This window comes from Bombus flavifrons, chromosome 3, assembly GCF_040668555.2.
Source record: "Bombus flavifrons isolate JBK064 chromosome 3, iyBomFlav1_principal, whole genome shotgun sequence".
Lineage (NCBI taxonomy): Eukaryota > Metazoa > Arthropoda > Insecta > Hymenoptera > Apidae > Bombus > Bombus flavifrons.
This window is the reverse complement of record NC_138444.1, coordinates 14,314,012-14,329,153: the sequence shown is the minus strand read 5'-3', so window position 1 is coordinate 14,329,153 and position 15,142 is coordinate 14,314,012. Positions and strand designations below refer to the sequence as shown.

The window sequence follows — 15,142 nt, the reverse complement described above, 5'->3', positions numbered from 1 at the left end:
CTAGCTTTTACTGCCCGCAGAAATTTCCATAGGATTTAACCGGTGGCCGCGCGAACAGTTTCGCGTCGAGAGATTCTCTTTCGAATCGTTCGGATAGTTGTCGAGTAAAACGATAGTAATTCGATTTTACGGCCAGAACGGAGCGGAATCGTTTCGGGTTCCCAAGCGGCCGCGGCGTTTTTTTCGCGCGGAGCGTTTCCCACCGGCAGAAAGCGGATCGTCGGCTACCGTGTCGCTGTTTTAACTCTTTGTAATATTTCTCATAGTTCGGGCCACGGTCAGCAGCTTACGGTGAGCGCCTCAGCGACGACGTGGAATGCGTAGAGCTGGTCGCATACCGAAGTATCGCGGTACGTTTTGACGACCCCATAAAACCGCGCGGACGGACGAACCACCGCTCTACGCACGCTCCGATCCTTTGTATTTTTTGAGCGTCCTGATTTCTCTCTTTCCTCTGTCCTCCGTTTGTTGTCTCAGAGATGGCGGATTGAAGGAAAGTGTTACGCTTCATATGGAATCTCTGATGCGAGGGTAGCAGGTATGATTAACCTTCACGTAGGTAATAAAAATTCCATGGTTGCAGGTATATAAGGAAATTCGAAGCTTTAACACGTAGAACTTTCGTATAAATTTCGACGTAAAGATATTTAAAAAATGAAGATTCTGCAGAAGCAATTTTGTGATATTTCTATTGGAAATTGAAAAGTTCGTAAAAGCAGCTATAAAATTGCAGGAAACACAGGATTAGGAAGGGATCATCGCGTTACATGTAGATATGTTTTCCGCAACCTCGGCGTTTACACACCACGTGTCGTACGAAAACTACTGGATCCAGAGCCGACGAATCCAATTATGATAAATTTTTATAATACGATAAACAAAATGTAATTGTTATATATGGATCTAGTATTGCGATATAAAGAAATTATATCTATCCATAGATGAGTTGTGTTCGAGGAACTTTGGTCACTCTTGACGAATGAGAAGAGAATTAGATTTAATTACTTGGTGTTGGAAGTGATTTTAGAAAGGTATAAAGGGCAAACGATCTATGGCGAAGTCCGAGTGAAACGTTGGAGAGATCGTGTGGTATGATAGCAGAGATTGGAATACTTGGAGGCTTTAAAGGTGGTTTATTATATCGTATATTTTATCGAGCTGGAATACAGAAGGAGGTTGGCTCTCTTTATGCGGGAAATGTGCCGGAAATTAAACTTTGTAGGGAAGAAAGTGTTTAGAATATGGAAAAAAGAGAAAGCTACGAGGAGAATCTCGGATTTGGATGAATTTTTCATAATGATAGGTCGAGAAAACTAAAATAAAAAAACATAAAGAATATAGTCACAGTTAATTTAATAACAACATCTGTATCAATATAGTGTGTACGTGTAGGCTTCTAGAACGTTATTCTTCCAAATCTAACTTCTTTCTCCTTATTGTATCATGAATTTCGTTATTACGAGATGAGACGAAACTGTACAAAATTGGCAAAAAGTTAAAAGAACTCCAAAATTAATTTCCCCTTAAAGTGTTTCCTAACTCTCTTTATTCGAATGAAAAACAGAGCGACCAAATTAATCGTACATTTTCGTTCACCGTTACGAACTCCTTCCCTTCTTTCGGACAACTTTTACACCTCGTCTTAAATCACAACGCGAACATGAACACCTCAACCCCATAATTTTTATCGCGGCTCTTTATTTTGCCACCTTCGAAAGAATCCATCCAGGATTCATAAAGAACAACGGATTTCCGAACGTCACTAACGGGCGTGTTCCAAAAACGAAAAAAAAACAATAAAAAGAGGTAAAAAAATATTAAAAAAAAAGAAACGGGAGGTGGCACACATCCTTGCACGAAGGAAAAGTGATTCACCGGAACGAAAGAAGGAATCGGTTTGAAGTCACTTTACGAGTTTCCCTTTGCCAGAGATGAGTCACCTGGCCATTAAGGCATCGGTATCCAGAAAGTGCAGTAAAACTGGCTGAAGACATAGCCCGGGACAAGGGCGTCCCATTTTAAACGAACACTACGTTCTCCCTCTCGGTTCATCCATTCATAGATATACTCTCCTCTCTCGTGCTCTTTACTTTTTGGCCCTTAAACGGCCGGTTCAACCCTCTTCGAACGCAATTGCTTGCTTTCCACCGGTCAGTCCGTAGACCAGAGTCTTCCAACGTAAATGTTTTGATAAAATTATCAGTAGTAGGTTCTTTCCAATTGTGTAGTAAATTCTTGAGTCGCGAATGCTTTCCAAAGAGCAATTAATTTCTATGTATAATATTCTAATAAAGAATGTTTTTCCTATTATGGATATTTATTTAGGATATTTTCGACGAACTTGCTTCTTACTTCTTCATTCTTTTCGTTACTACAAGGTTGCTTCTCCCACATAGACTCTTGAATTTGATGGAATTCGAAGAAATCTAAATAGAAATTTGAGTAGATTTTTATAGCACGATAATGGACATTTTTCTAATTTATATAATAATGTATTTTAATACCTACTAATATTACCTACCTTATACGATACTTACAAAACGATACCTGTTTAATGTGCGTAAAACAGTTACGGCACGTCGTTTAATTGGTAAAAAAAGGACTGTTTGCTCTTTTAATCAGGACTCGATCTGAAACAAGACGTTGCAATTAGCTTTAGTTCTAATAAACCGATTAGCGGACGGTCTTGAAACAAGATGGTCATGGAAACTTCTATGAGGCCCAGTTCGTTTATCTTCGTCTCGTCCTATAACAAAAAACGAACAAATCGAGTTAATTAGAGGCTAAAGAGAGCCGAGAGGTTCTAAGAGGCATCGACAGTCGTCCCTGACGGAAAACGAATTTACGCGCAAATTAACGGGCAAACGTTTCGAAAGCATGAAATCTCCTAAGCTAGTGATCAGTCACGAGTAACACCAACTCCTACCCACTTTCGTAGTACCTGTGTTAATAAGTGTTAACACACGGTATCATTATAAATAGGTGAAGCACGGCGTACCAGCGAGGAAAACATTGACATTTTTCATGATCGTCTCTGATGAAGCGCTTAAGTCGAAGAAACGATGAGTCTTCCACTATGCTATAAAAGGACAGCTTCTTGTAGCTGGCTAAATGTCCCACAGAAACTCGTCATCCTCATTCAGAAACCCGATAGAAATCGCATTCTTGCGTTTTCTAGTTATCTTTCTCAGGAATAATCGCTGGTAGTCGACACAGCGAGAACACCAGTACCAAGCACAATGGCGGTTGTCGTCGTTTTGCGCGAGAGGAAATACCGGTACCTACCTCGCTGTGCCTCGTACTAACCTTTTCAATTTATTCCGCGGAGAGACTTTTATAACATTTAGACTTACGTAGACGACGAATAAATCGCACATTTATACGAATTTTGTCAATTTTCCATTGGAGAGCGTAAACATCGTGGAAATGTAATTTCCACCAGATTGGAAGATTCTCAAATATCCATCGTTACGCCGAACGGATGATAAAGAGATGCGTGGTGAAACGGAGACGGACCCTTGTCCCCGTTAACGAGACGCGACGAGTCACCGAAAACGCACTTGCTTCCCCGTTCAACACTCGTCCAAATTGATCCGGGCTGGACGGTCGGCGACGCGAGTCACAATTTAACAGGTTCTCCTGAAAAGGAGGAAATCATGCACAGACACACCGATAAACTCTCACACAGGGACCGGGCGGGCTGGTCGAAAAAAGGAAAGAGAACGAAAGTACACAACGAAGACGTCTACCGGCGTCTCCTGCCGTCGGAAATCCTGGATCTTCGATCGAGTCGGGCAGACGATACGTCCGGACGAGCGAGCGAGCGAAGAGGGAGAGCGAGAGAGGAGGCAAAAGAGAGCCTACCCCTCGGAGAGGAAAGTTTACCGGAAAGATATCCGGGAAGTTGCAAGGCAGGAGCAGCGACTCGCGTCTCTACCCCCACCCGGTGTTCCCGGTGTCTCAGCAGAGTCGTTCGCGGCTTTTGCGCTGTCGCGGCAGCGCTATCTTTGGCCGGCCAAGACCACGCTGAGTAGTAGGGGTAGAGACTCGGGTCGTAGTGGAAGAACAGCTCGGCAAGCTCCCCCACCAGGCAACGTCAACGCAGCATCCAGGGTCGGCGAGGCCACGCCCCGTCGCAGCATAAGACCGCGCCCAATTTCCCCCACTGTCACGGTGGCGCAGCTGCCACGGTGCTTGAGGCGTAGAGGGGCACGCTAGCGCGGCTTAGTGTGCTGGTGAGACGAATGGTGGGGATAGTCAGGGCACGGAGCACACTCGGCCGTCCCGGTGTCGTGGAGGGGTAGAAGCGGCCGGCCGCGGAGGGGCGGGGAAGCGAGCAGTTCGGCAGCGCGACCCGACGTGGGCACTTCGCTGTCCGGCCTTTCCTTCATTAAAATATTATTCCGTGCGTAGAGAGAGAGAGCCGCGGAGCCCGGCGAGCCCTCGCCGCCGTTTTCACGCCACGAGCAACGCACTCTCGCCACCCCCTCGTCACGGGCCTTGCATCGTTCGCGTTTATCGAGGGGTTGGACGCGGTCGCGGAGTTGGTTTTTTTTCTGCCGGTTGGACCGCCACACTCGTCAACGAGGATTATCGGCAAGTCCGCGCTGCGTGTGCGACCGAAGAAAACGGTGTTGCACAACGAGGATCGGTGTTTCCACGTAGTGCGTGACTTGTTCTCGGTCTCGTTCCGTGTCCTCTAGCCAGGCTGTGACGCGTCGCACGGAACTCGTGTCCCAGAGGAGGCGAACAGAACCAAAAGAAGTGAAGGAAACATACGATTTGGCTATCATTCGACACAGCAACGTACGGACTACCATCACGAACATCGTCATACGGAATTCGCTTGAATCACCTTAGAGCGAATTGGTGAACCGGAAATTTGTCGCGAGCAACGAATGATCGGCTGTAGCCGCCGACAGATCCTGTATCTCCTCTTCTGCGGAGTCTTGGACAACGAGTGTCAAAGTGTCGGGACGTGCTCGAATCTGAAAGGATAGTTAGCGTGGTGTATTCCGTAGTAGATCTTCGGATTTGAGAGGGTGATTGTTTTCTTGTTATTATTGGCTCGTGGACGCCGCCGAAAACTGTGTGTGGTGCTTTTTAAACGTATTCGTATTTCGTATTTCTTGTTTTATCGAGTTTTCATCTTAGCAAAATGTAACAATTTACGTTGGTATACGTCTCTTTTACAACCTGGTTCCTTTTTCACGACCCGGTTCCTCGTTGACGACCCAGTTCCTCACGTGTGATTGATCTCCTTTTTCACGACCCGGTTCCTCGTTGAAGACCCGGTTCCTCGTTGAAGACTCGGTTCTTCACGTATGATTGGTCTCCTTTTTTACGACCCGGTTCCTCGTTGACGACCCGGTTCCTCGTTCACGACTCGATTCCTCGTTCACAACTCGATTCCTCGTTCACGACTCAATTCCTCGTTCTCGACTCTATTCCTCGTTTACTACTCAATTCTTCGTTCTCGACTCTATTCCTCGTTCACGACCCGGGTCTTTGTTCACGACCCGATTTAGTGCGAAGCAAACGCGACCAACAAAAAGTGTTCGGAGCCTCTGATCGATCGCCAGTTGTTCGCTTGAAAAAAAAGATAAGAAAGTATAAATATCGTGTTTCGATACAGTGTTCTGAGGGTAACAGTGCAACTGCTGCTTGAAGAGAAACTGGCAGCTCGCGGGATATGAACCCAGGTACGTGATCATCTTATGCCTACACAGGATGTAAATCCACTGTTAGTGATCTAGTTCGCCTTACGACCAGTGATTACTATCCTTAGAGTGATAAAATCGATCTTATAGTTCTTGTTTAACCCGGCGGAATTGATAAACGTCATCCGGATCAATCGTGACGAAAATCGGACGCAACATTGTGCTGTGACGTAAAGTGAGGTTCTCTAGATGGTCGAACAAATTTGTGTGTATGATATAAATTATTCTGAAATCGTTTTCTGGTTGTTGAATGTGAGTTCAGTTGATGCACAAAGTTTTTGTGAAGTACTCTGTGTAGAATCGTATAGTTGTTGGGTTATTCCATTTTCCAGAATATACACTTTCTCATCACTTTGGTTTCCACCATGCATTATAAATCATTCAGTTTGGCCCAGCTCGCGTCCGGTTCTCTCGCGACTCATCGTGGATCACGGTTATCTGGAGAGCAACGACGAAAACTGAAAAAGTGCTTGATATTCAGGGAAATGACAAACAATCTTTATCTTGAGTACTTAAATTACAGTTCTCATGGAAATTTCATGTCATTTTCAATCAGTGAAAAATGTTTTACTCCTCTATTGGTCATTAACTATGTACATACATGGGAAGCTTTATTTTACTCTTAACAAGTGGAAAATACTATTCCAAAAAAAATCTTACGTTTCTTTATTACCTACAAATTATACGAGAAGTTCCGTTTTACTCTCCACCAGTGAAACATATTTCCCAAGGAGAAATCCTATAAGTATTTCTTTATTATCCATTAATTGTGTGTGAAAGTATTACGTTTTACTCTCAATCGGTAAAAAAACACCATTTGAAAAGGAAAACTTATATTTCTCTGTTATCCGCTAATTATATCGTAACAACGATAACGATCGTGTTTGAACGATTGCTCTCGTTACACTCGTATCGCAATGCGTTGGAATCCGCCAGTTTCACAGGGAATTCGACGAATTCACCGGGTGTCGAGCGTTCCTCCCTCGCGTCGAAATTTCAACCGGTTCCGGTGAACGTTAGTCGCGTTCGTGTGTTCGGGAGGTGCGTGCAACGAGCGCCGGGAACGCGTTGGAAACGCGTGCGACACGCCAGATTTCGATTCGTGCGCAGATAAGGAAACCGGTATTAGGGACCCTCTCGAGCCGGCGAGCCCGTGATACGCCCGTCGCGATTTAGATATCCAGCCTTTTGTTTACCAACATCGCACTCAGACGAAGTGGAGGTTGCACACCGCGATTAGGATCCGCGAAAAAATCCGTGTAATCCGGCTTGTTCGATAACGCTCCACTTTCAATGCCAATAACGTCAGAATCAATGTCGATCTGTCTCGAGCTGTCTCGTTGAATCTGAAGGTATCATTTCGAGTTTTTCGTGTTTGAAAGGTGAATAAGTGATGGAGAAGTGGCAGGTATTTAGATGTAGGTAGAACCACGCGATCGTTAATCGTAGGTATGTGTTCACGAGGATGAAATTGAAGTTTGCAGAGAAAGAATAATCTTGTGTGTGAACGCAGGTGTTTTGAGTTTGGTACCAAATTAAGTGACAGTGATATTGGAAATAATAGCTACTTTCAGTTCGTTGTGTATCTTTTGATAACTGTGAAATGTTGATGTGCCTGTTGGTAAATTCTCCTTTGGTTTCCATCAAAAAAGTATTCTTACTTTTGTTGGAAATCGCTTCGAAAGTTTGAGTTAAAGAACGATTCTGTAGTTTAGCAGGGATATTGATAAGTATTACCAAATTGCGTCAGATTCCTTAAAGATAGAATATGAAGAAGGATCTTAAATAAATAAAAACGATCTCTTACAATTTGATACCTTAAAAAGATTTAGTCGGTCCGAAAATAAAATTCTGTCAACCATTGTGTCTCTAATTCCATCTTCATCCTCCATCAAAACTATCAATACATCTATAGTAGAATTTATATTTTGTTCTACCGAAACCAATCCAGGTTTCCATATACCTTCGAATTACCTAAATCTTGCTGAGAATTCAAAGATACCATCCGACTCTTGTTTCTCTCCTTGATCCACCCACCTAAATCTGTACAACCATGGAAGAAAACCACCCATCCAAAAGAAACCGGATCGGACAGTTGATCCCGAAGGAATTCCATCGAACGAATTTCTTTCCTCCGATTTTCACGAACGAACTATTCAATTATCTGTATTCGGAGACGCGGATGCAAAGGTCAGCGAAGCATCGACGTCGAAGGCGAAGCGTATCCGTTCCAGGCGCTCATTGTTACTCGAGGTTGTTCGATAGGGAAGCTTGCATGCCGCTGTTTCCATAAACAGCGAATAATTCGGTGCCGCTTTCTAGCCAGCCATTGTGACCGATCTTTTTTTCCCCCTGTCTCGACGCTCTGTCTCGTTTCACCTATCGATAACGAGACATAGAAGTTAACTCGACCTGTGAAAACCCCTAGAGACGACCACATATTCGTCCTCTTAGGGAGTTGACCCCGGTTTGAAAAGTCAGGTTCCCGGTTCATTTCCCACCGTCATTAGACGATTTATTTCTCTAAATCGAAGCCCGCCGGGCTAATTAATCGTGATTAGCTCGGCGAGGCAACGTTCGTTCGGTTTCCTGGTGTTGGTTTGCCGCGCGATGCGTGCGCAATTAATTAAAGGCCCGCGCGGTTTGCATCTGCCGGGTGCTTTCTCGAAAGACAATTTACCATCGGGGTCAACGGTATCGCGTTGCTCGATGGTGCGCCGCAGCTCGTGCGTAGCCGGGCCTTTATTCGTCGCCCACGAAGCGGCCTGGCTGCCTCCAGCGGCCGACTAATTAACCGCGATTGATATACGCCCGGCCCCGCGCGCTAGAAACTCTACGAACGCTCGCGCGCATGGCCCGCGAGCGACCGACACCATTGCAACGTTATGAGGGAATCTCGAAATTTATCGCGACACCGGACACCATCGGCAACGACGCTGAGAACGACCCGGGCGACGCGCGCCAACGACCCATTCTCTCCGCATTCTGGTTGCTCGACCAACTTTCGATCGGAGATTAGGAATCGAACGAATGCGGAACATGGTAATTAGATCGCGGAGATTTATGGAATTCATATTTTTATGAATCAAAGAGTAGATTAGGAATAGAGCAGAGTAAAAGCGTTGAAAGCGCAGAATCTGGGCAGAAAAATTTTTTTCTCTATTAATACTAAAACTACAGAACTTATTCGTCAAAATGACGAGTTTTAGATCTTTTCTTACTATTATTGAAAGGATACGAATATTTCTGCTAAAATTAACATTGATTTTTATTTACACGAAGCTTAATTACCATGGATATGCTTGCTTTATTTAATATCGTTTGAATTATACCGATTTATACGTAGAACATTTAGCTACATATTAAAGATCGGTAGTTCTGGCGTTAAATATTACGAGTACTATATTGTGGATATTTTATATATTTTTGTATCTTATATTCGTTCTGTACGTTTTCATCTTCAAATTTTCCACAAGTGCATAGAAATCCGCAGTGTAGTGATAATTGGTAGGAGGTTTGTCGGTCTCTTTTCTTTTTGCAGATTGAATTTTAAGTTGACTCGAATTTAGGTGATATTCTTTGAAATGTTTGTACAGCGGCTGCGAAAGATGTTTCGTTTAAATATTTACTTGAAAATTAATCTCTCTGGATATATTCCCACAAAGTGGTGAAACTTGCATAAATGTTAGTTGAATCAAGTAAGAGATGACGTAAAATATGTTTGAACGCTAAACCGTAGTCGGAAGCTTGCAATAGCTTGTTATGTACAATATCGAACTCAAGTGAAATACATGATGTATATCTCTGATTGTAGTTCCTTATCCTACAAGGTTCAAGTAGATACTTCTTTCATGGAGTCCGATTCTTTCAAATATCAAAGTACTTTTAAGTACATTCTTGAACATTACACGTGTAATTCAAGTAGGTACTTATATATCTTGTAAATAGAGAAAAAGTTACTAATCGAATTTCACGAAATTAAACGTTTGTATTAATATTTGTCATTCGCGAATGTATATATATAGAGTGAGACTAAAGTTGATCCGATTCTTAATTTTTTTCTACAAAAATTGGTGAAATTATGTATTACTGGGATCTTTTTTCTATATAAATATCGGAGAGCACTGAATTTTTCGAAGATTTGAAAGAAAACTAAATATATAGTGGAATGGTAATTCTTGGAACATTGGTTATTGGTACGGTAGGTTTTCCTATGATAAGGGTCGTTATTGATATCTATGGAGGATTAGAGATAAGGGGAGATACGGAATTTGATGGAGTACTCCACCCAGTGTCTTTTTTTCTAAATGCTTGCAGCGATAAATGGATTATGAGTTCTAAGGTATCTATATTTCTTAGGTAGGAAATAACAAGAAAGAATAAGCAGAGATTTTACAATGCTACGCTTTCTGTTTGTCTCATAATCAATTTTATTTATTTCTACCCTTGCACGTCACTGACATCATCTGTTTAATGTAAAAAGCATATTGCACTCAATTATTTGTGGGCGAGAATTTTACTAACCTCTCATTGTGAATTACCCAAACCTGGAAACAAATATCTACTTATATAAAACGTTGTACAATTTTTTTACGTGAAGATCATTTCTATATTTCCGTTGAATTTAATTCTTTCACTTATCATGTATACAATTTTGAATTAAATACTAAAATATAGTATCGACGGGATATAATGAATTAAATAAGCTGATAGTTTATAAATATAGTCGTATAACCAGATTTAAATAATAAGTAACAATCGAAAAATAAGATGTAAGACAGTTGTGCATGAGAATAGATAATTGTAAAATACAAATATTCGTAGTTTCTATGATAGACATAGCTTCAACTAACCCTACGCAGTATTGTATGGTACGAATGAAAATCTGGGAAATATTGTAACTTAATAACCAATGACTTATTAATAAGTAGCTTAGTGACAAGTAACTAACTAATACTATTAATAAAATAAGCTTTACGTTCCTAGGCTTCTAACAATTACAGGAAAATTCTCCAACTAATATTCTATTTAGATATATATATGCTATAAAAGAGGAACCACGATTTTTCCTATTTAAAACCTTAACGGTGGGCATATATCTATCCATCTATCCATAAGTAATTTAAATTAAAACGATGCGAATCATCAAATTCCTATCTCAATAAGATATAATATTGTAATGTTATCAAAAACAAGAAATCAAGAGCCACTGATTTTGACATGTTAGCCAACTCTGCTATTATATGTATACTCACATAAAAACCCGTAGTTATCTAAATGTGCAAGCAAAAACACCAGCTCAACAAATGTAGAAACTAGAAATTCATGGCGTCTCGCTTACCCACAGATCACAAGCGTTCGAAACACGTTGATGCCTTGAATCCTAAGCATTTTCAAGTCTCGATGGACGGTCGGGAACGGGTATCGGAACGCGTGGAAAAAAGGCGAGTCGCGACATCGCATCACCGGCATTTTTCTCGCGTCCTACCTTCGTTATTGCGGCAATTTGTTTACCGAAACGCAGAAATTTCTGCCGCTGGTGGGGCTGCACGATGTTCCCCAGGGGCTAATTAATCGAGAGCGGCGGAAAGTCCACGGTACGTTTCTCTAGGCGGGCCGCTTTCACGATCGCACCGGCCGCCTCGCGAACTAATTAGATCCGCGAGCCGCGCGGCTCGCCTCGATCCGTAAACGTGCGTGCACCGATTATTTCGTAACCGGATTAATTAAGGGAAACACCGTTCACCGTCTCGTTAACGCTCGCGATTAACCGTTCCTGGTCGTGACCAGAGAAAAAAGGGAAGTTGGTTCGATGTAAAAAATGGTTCCGGTAGCGCGATGAAGATCTTCGATGAACTGTGTCTGAAACGGTGGCTATTGACTTTCTAACTGTTCTTGTCTCGCTCTAAAGCAGCGGGATGATCCAGTTGGCAGGAGAAAATTAGACGGAGAAAAATATCTGTTGGAAGAGGCCTGATGACGCAAGATGATTCCAGACGAGGACTCTAAGTGCGTTCATTGATGAGGAACGTTTCATTGGTGAAGGGTAGTTAGATGCGATCAGTTTGGTAACCATAATTATTTTGGTACTGCGAGATTTTTGATATTTATTGGTGTTATACATATTTGTTGGAATATTGGATGTATGAAATCTTGTAGTTAAATCTGTAATCAGGAAGAACTTGCTATATAATTGTGCACGAATTTTAATTGGCAGCGAAGCATAGTGGAACATAAAGCAGCTGACAGAAGTTTAAAACGATTATCGTTCTGATAGATCACCGCACCATATTATACATACTGAACAACCACCAGTCCGAACTTGTCCTTACGATTACATATGCACTCGCACTTTATCTACAAACGGCCGCGAGACTTTTAAAACGTGAACAATACTTGAGAGAATGAGTACGAAAGGATTCGACGCTGTATTTGCTACGGACGCTAATTTAAGACGAACATTCAAACACAGCAGCGCTCCGAATTAATCGAACTATAACAACTCTGTTCAACGTGACATATTAAATTTGTGATAACAATTGTTAAATTTAAACAAAAATCATGGATACAGTCAGCGGCCTACGCTCAAAACACAGAAAAATTGTTACGTCAGAAGAAAAGAAGAAAGAAAAACACGCAACTACGCAAGAAGAAAAACACATTTGCCAAAATGTAACAAATGTTATGGGAAAGTCTGAGACAACTTGCAAGCGATCATGGTACCAACAAATTTAGAAAGATGGACGCAATCACGATGAATCAGGAAACTACAGCAAAGATGGACCACTGCATCCACCGCTTATCCGAAAAGGATTATTTTCGGACTGCTACTGATTTTCAAAATGAAATCTGTGCTACAAATAATCTGAACATTCCTGCAAGAGCCGTTCGGAGACATCTTCGTGATTTTGACCCCGAAAAGGATCATTTTCGGACTGCTACTGATTTTCAAAATGAAATCTGTGCTACAAATAATCTGAACATTCCTGCAAGAGCCATTCGGAGACATCTTCGTGATTTTGACCCCGAAAAGGATCATTTTTGGACTGCTACTGATTTTCAAAATGAAATCTGTGCTACAAATAACCTGAACATTCCTGCAAGAGCCATTCGGAGACACCTTCGTGATTTTGACCCCGAAAAGGATCATTTTTGGACTGCTACTGATTTTCAAAATGAAATCTGTGCTACAAATAACCTGAACATTCCTGCAAGAGCCGTTCGGAGACATCTTCGTGATTTTGACCCCGAAAAGGATCATTTTTGGACTGCTACTGATTCTCAAAATGAAATCTGTGCTACAAATAACCAAAACATTCCTGCAAGAGCCATTCGGAGACATCTTCGTGATTTCGACCCCGAAAAGGATCATTTTTGGACTGCTACTGATTTTCAAAATGAAATCTGTGCTACAAATAACCTGAACATTCCTGCAAGAGCCATTCGGAGACATCTTCGTGATTTTGACCCCGAAAAGGATCATTTTTGGACTGCTACTGATTTTCAAAATGAAATCTGTGCTACAAATAACCTGAACATTCCTGCAAGAGCCATTCGGAGACATCTTCGTGATTTTGACCCCGAAAAGGATCATTTTTGGACTGCTACTGATTTTCAAAATGAAATCTGTGCTACAAATAACCTGAACATTCCTGCAAGAGCCATTCGGAGACATCTTCGTGATTTTGACCCCGAAAAGGATCATTTTTGGACTGCTACTGATTTTCAAAATGAAATCTGTGCTACAAATAATCTGAACATTCCTGCAAGAGCCATTCGGAGACATCTTCGTGATTTTGACCCCGAAAAGGATCATTTTTGGACTGCTACTGATTTTCAAAATGAAATCTGTGCTACAAATAACCTGAACATTCCTGCAAGAGCCATTCGGAGACATCTTCGTGATTTTGACCCCGAAAAGGATCATTTTTGGACTGCTACTGATTTTCAAAATGAAATCTGTGCTACAAATAATCTGAACATTCCTGCAAGAGCCGTTAGGAGACATCTTCGTGATTTTGACCTCGAAGGACGCGTGTTTCGAAGGAATCCGATACTCAGTCGTAAAAATCAGAAGCTGGGAATTGCATTCGCCAAAGCACACAAGCACCAAACGGTTCAAGATTTGGGAAAAGTGTTTCTTCTGATGAATCAAAATTTAGTAGGATGTAATAGCGAACAATTGTGAATTATTGTCTATTTACTATTTATAATATCAATAATTTATCAGGAAGGTAGCCGACTGAAAATTGTGTCCACTACAGTATGTAAGAGGAATATTTCATTTTTATATTTTATTTATAAATCGTCTTTGTAACTACTTAAAATCATTAATCCTTTAACTATTTAACTACTTTAGCCATCAAAATTATCATACAACATGATTGATTACCGATTATTTAATACTTATTTCTATAGTACATTCACCATCAATAAAAACTAGTTTATTAGTTAATTAGTTAATTAGTTTATTAGCTAAAGATAAGTCGTATATAGATTTATTTTAAATAAATCATGAATATCGTATACGATCCAAATAACTGTAAAGGGGTTGTAGGTTGAGTTGGTTCGATCAAACTTACCTATGTATTCAGTTTTCTTTGTTAAACGAGCTATATTTCTCATATACAAGTTGAACTTAATTTTCACAGTGCCCTTCGATCTTGAAATTGGTCCCAATTTATCCTTACACGAAAGAACAGCACTTAAACAAAAGCACTATATTAATACACAAATCTCTGAGAGTTTCCGCGTAATTGGTAACATTGAGCTTTACCTTGAGCGTTCCTTTACGCGAAATCAGACGTTCCACCGTGTACAAGCGAAACAGTACGGTTATCGATAGTATGTACTCCAAAGTTTCCACAAAATGGCGAAAACTGTCTCATCTTTCTCAATGCGCCCATTAATTCCCCGACACCTCGTTTCGCAAGCCTGGTTTCTCGACAGCTCCGCCGTGTCTCGCCAGCGGAAAGGTTCGAGTTCAACGAGCACTCGCGTTCTCAAACAGCACACGTTGTCAGGGAAAGGGGAAGAGATCTCAAGGGGGATGGAAGGGGCTCTGGAGGGTTGGAGCGGGTAGGGGCGAGGAGGGACGAAAAAAAATTAGCGAGATGCATTTAACAGTTCCCAGTCGTTCTCGCGATAAATCATTAGCGATTGGTGGAAGGAATATCGCTCGGTATAATATATTATCGTCACTCGGCCCATAATTTAGACTCGCGGAAGAACGGTCGACGCGGCGCAATTAAAATAGTAATAATTTATTATCTTGCTTGGCGCGGCGACTCGTGTTTACGCGCGAACGCGGTCGTGCGCGCGCCAGCGAACACAATATTCTCTCTTCGCTGGGTATAATTGAAAGAACCAGACGTGGATACCCGAAAAACTTTCGTCGAGGGTTAACGAGACAAACAGACAGG

At 41.7% G+C, this 15,142-nt stretch overlaps 1 protein-coding gene across 9 annotated transcripts in view; it reads left to right on the top strand.

Moving 5' to 3' along the window:
- Nucleotides 1-15,142, top strand: part of zfh2 (Zn finger homeodomain 2) — a 411,031-nt gene that overhangs the window by 202,879 nt on the left and 193,010 nt on the right. Inside the window, exon 1 of one of the 9 annotated variants that reach the window (XM_069132604.1) lies at nucleotides 5,473-5,702. The exons of the other annotated variants lie outside the window; for them this stretch is intronic. The gene's annotated coding sequence lies outside the window, so the exon portion shown is untranslated. Of the gene's footprint in view, nucleotides 1-5,472; nucleotides 5,703-15,142 lie in introns of those variants that run through there. 9 annotated transcript variants of the gene reach the window in all.